We start from the raw sequence: 5004 nt of genomic DNA on the forward strand, positions 1-5004 counted from the left end.
TGACTCAGAGTTGTTACAGAGATAAATCATACACCTTCCCTGGCATTGTCCCCTTTTCCCTATAAACCCTTATTTTCATCTTTCTTTACCTTTACTTTTATTATTATATTTTTACACCTAAAAATCAAATTAATATTTTTTGTTTAATTGAATGATAATTTAAACTCAATATTAACTTGAAGTCCTTGAGATCGACATTCAGGGAATTTCCCCATTATTACTATAAAAGGCAAAATAGTACACTTGCTATTTTCCCGATCAATACAACTTGTAACAAACTCATCTTACCCATAGCCGACGAAAATACATTATTTTAACTTTGCATCCAACTTGAATCTTTCATCCTTTGGAATATACACAAAATCCTTACAACCAAAGACTCTCAAATGACCATACTTGACATTCTTTCTAAACCAAATTTTGTCTAGAACTTCACTGCTCAAAGAAACCGTGTCACACCCCGATTTTGACCCTGAATCTCGATTCAATACATTCATCATAATGCCTAGAATGTCAGTCGAAATAAATTTTCTAATCTATAGGAAAATCGGTTGAATCAATTATCAAATGTGTGTCAAAATAGCGGGCGGAAAATTTCAAAATCAAGCTTGGAGACATCAGTTTAATTAATCTACGTTTCGCGTAGTTTAACTTGGTGTGCTCGATTTATTTTTCGGCTAATTTTTCGGTCACATTTTGGTTGTCTAGGCGTTTTAACTGAGCGTTTTCCATTTCAAAATGTGACTAAAACTTGTATGTTTCTGAAGAGATTTATATCGAGCTGATCATTTTGGTGCATTCAGTTTAATTTTTCGGACACTTTTACGCCAGATTTCTATTCATTTTGTGTCATATTAGTTTTTTTTTTCAAAACGTTCGAAATAAATAAATATAATTTTGTATGTTTTTATTTCGAATAAATTTTAATTATTTAAACTAATATAATTTTATTTGATTCAATTTATTTTTAACTAATTTTAACACTATTAAAATTCATTAAGGATATTGTGGACATTTGATTTTAAAAGAAAACCTTACTGAATTGATATAAGTATCAACTTGTTTGCAACGAGGAAGCAGACCGCCAATAGAAACACTCTGCGCAACGCAGAGAGAGAGAATTCAATTTATTTTTTTAAATTTAGAAAGGAGATCGGTCTCTCTCAAAATGGAAAGTTGAGAAATGGATTTTTTTTCTCTCCCTCATTGCCTTCCATCCGCCTCAGCATAACCGTTACCACCGTACAAAGGCTTCTTGCAGTGTCATTTTTGTTTATTCTTATAGTTTTTAATTTATTATTTCTAGTTTGTTTTCTTTATGATAATGGAGGGAACCGTTATTTAAAAGACGCAGAAGAAAATTTACTACTTTCTTTTTGTTACACCGTCTTAGTCTTGTTCTTAATCATTCATTATTAAATGAAAATAATAAAAGTTGTAACACTTTTATTTTAACTTAAAACTATATATATTACTTTGTTTTGTTTATATATATACTTACTGGTTATATATATTTTAACACATTGTTTTTTTTAAAATTTATATATACTTACTATTTGTTCTAAGATATATATATATATATATATATATATATATATATATATATATATATATATATATATATATATATTAGTGTGTTAATTTTATTTTATTTTAGTTCTATTTCGATTTCGTAACAATTCAGATTTATTGTGGATAACACGTGTGTGTATTAAGTTTTAGTTTTATATTTTTCGTATTCTTTGAGTTGATGTAAAAACTATAACACTTCTAGAATAATAATATTCTTGATTATTGTTTAGTTTATTATTGCATTGCGATTTTAGAGTTAAATTGAATTTAACTTTTGAAAATCATTTGGATGCATAGATTTTCGCTCGACTTCTTATAGAGTGATTCTTACATGAATCCACTCTAAGTTAGACTTATAATTAAATTCAGTTGGCTTTCGATTTCGGTTGGTTTCTAGTTATGTGGCTTACTGTTGGGCCTTCTTACAATGAGCACTTGATCAACATCAAGTTGGTTTTTAAAATCTCGTCATTTTCAAATCATTTCTCACTTACACCAATCAAACTTCGATCAAACATCGAGTGACTTTTTCCAAATCAAATGTAATATTAAATCTCTTTTTATAAATTATCGCGGCTGAAAAATGACATAGTCGCCACCATCCTTTATTCGTTCCTAAGGAATAGGGAAATAATGATAAAACCTATAAACTAAGGGTAAGACGCGGGGTTCGGGAGTCGGTTAAGTAAGAGGAAGATGTTGGGCACCCCTTACCTCAATTGTAATCAATTGGATCCTCCTTTAATTCTAGGGTTATTGTGTTTCTGTAGCGGTGTATTCGTCGCTATATGATTTATTGATTAAACCATACGCAATGCATACAATGAATCGAGTCGCCACCGCACTTTTATTTATCCTAAGGACTGGTTAAAAAGCGAACAAAAACCTAAGAAGTTTTACACGTAGAAAATCAATGAAAAGATCAGAGAATCTGGGTAAGGGGTAAATTACGCAATGGGAAGGTGTTAGGCACCCATCACGTCCTAGGTACTCCTATGGAGCCCTTTTCACACTTGTTGTATAAAAAATGTTTATTTGTTTTGACATATTGTGCAAACATGAATGGGAAGATGAGAAAAGAATGTACAAATTAGTTATTTTTGTGTTCGAACGGATGAACCCGTTGCCTACGTACCTTCCATCAAAGGTAAGGATCAAAACGCCGTAGTTCGGCTAAAAGATTTCCAAAAATTAGTGAGTTCATTTTTTAAGACACAAGCACTAAGGCTTTTCATTACCAATGGGAGAAAACTCAACCAACATCAACAATCCACCATGCGAGGACGGCTTCAACATACTAGTGAGGGGTTAACCCTATAATAAGTATGGAAGACTTACAATCAACTCACTAAGGAGAAGGTAAGATTTACATCAACCACTATGGTAATTAAAACCTAAGGCTAATGCATGAAAACATATTAACAATGGACAAAGCCAAAACATTTGAATGGATGAAGTTAATTGATTATGATTATTCACAAAATATGGTCAAAGCATGATTAGGATTGATTCAAAGAAGTGTTATGAAAAGTGAAGTTTGAAAAGTCAAGGACTTAGGGTCCAAGTTTCTAATTTGAAAAGAGGTGAGAATGTTTGCACAACAAGTCAAGATTTTTTGAAATCAAAGTGTGAAAAGGTTTAGGACAAAGAGGGTATGGATGATGGAATGTAAAACTTCTTATAAAGGTTCACCTCTTGAAATCATATAGAAGATGATTCAAGTGTGTCCTTAGGAATGAGGCAACAAAGCAAGTAAGATAAAAGCAAGGTGATACCGGATGCCATCAATGGTCTTATACCAATCTCACAAACAAAAGCGGATATCAGATATCAATAAATGGGTTTACACCAATCTCCTAAAACAACAATGATACCGGATGCCATCAATGGTCTTATACCAATCTCACAAAGCAAAAGCGGATATCGGATACCAATAAATGGATTTACACCAATCTCCTAAAACAAAACAAAACTTGGATGTCAGATGCCAATCTATCTGGGCTTACTCTAACCTCCAAAGGATGATCATAGGAGTACAAATGCCAACAACATGGTCTTACAATTGTATCCTCACATACAACGAACAAACAAGCACCAGGCTAAGAGGATATGAGTGACCAATGAAATGGTCTTACACTCTATCCCTTCCAAATCATAGGAACAATGGCCAAAGAACATGGTCTTACAATTGTCCTCAATGGGTAAACTCAAACATGGATCACAAAGATATGCAATGATGATCATGCAATAATGAACAATCAATGATGATAAGTGCACAAAGGCAAGCAAGCATGTACAAATGCAACAAGCAATCAATCAAACAAAGTCATTTAGCACCCACTATAACCAAACAATTAGGCTCAATCAAAGGGTTAGACTTAAAAGTCCACTAGAATAGGGTACATGGCGCTCTTAACCTTGACATTGAGAGCCAAGGTGAAGCAGATGAAAGGATATGAGGGGTGTGCCTCATCACTCTTATCCCTGGTCAGGGAGAGCATTGAATATCAGAAGGTGGGGGAGTTCAGAAAGATGGAACTCTCTCCCCAAATTAGACTCGATAGATCTTGGGTTTTACTCAACATGCATCAAACACAAGTAGTGTGAGCAATGTGAGTGACTCACAGAATAGTAGGAGATAAGCTACATATCTCTTTTGTCTACCAATTGCCTCACATGAGGTCTTTACCTGCTTAGGGACAAAAATAAACAATCACAAGCATTGCCTCTTAAGGAGGACTTCAGACAGTTGCCTGGCTAAATAACAAGCCAGGTCTTCCAGACTACATGGAGACGAGAGAGTCTACCTCAATGCTTAAGCAAAGCAAAGCAATAGCTAGTTCTCAAGGAACTAAAGCGACTATGGTACCTGAAATCAATCAAATATAATCAGCATCCCAATCACAAAGTCAAAACAGACAACATAAGAATCAACAAACAACACAATCAATCATGTGTGCAAAGCACAAACTCAAAGCTCAGATGAGCTAAGCACCCTACAAAACAAACAAGTTAGTTTACAATAGTCAAATGAAACAACTCAATCAACTTGCATTAATTCCTTTAAAGCACTTTGCTTCTTAACCTGAAAAGTCAAAGTCAAACTCAAACATGAGAAGTAAGACCACTAGGACAAGCCTAGGGTCAAAAAGGAGGGAAAATCTTAAAACAGCAAGTGAAACATGATCAAAACCAAGATAATTCAATTAAGAAGAAAGTCTAATTGGTCTCATATCAAAACAATACACCAATTTCATTTCATGCACAATTTAGGTTAAAGTAAGCAAGTGTGAACCACCTATGAGTAAAGAGAATGATTACAATCAAACAAATACCAAAACAGCTCAATAAATTCCACAAAAATTCCAGCTCAACCAAAACACATTCAATGAGCAGCATATCAAATTTCATAGCATTTGGACAAGTGGAAGT

The sequence above is a fragment of the Lathyrus oleraceus genome, chromosome 5 (assembly GCF_024323335.1).
Source record: "Lathyrus oleraceus cultivar Zhongwan6 chromosome 5, CAAS_Psat_ZW6_1.0, whole genome shotgun sequence".
Lineage (NCBI taxonomy): Eukaryota > Viridiplantae > Streptophyta > Magnoliopsida > Fabales > Fabaceae > Lathyrus > Lathyrus oleraceus.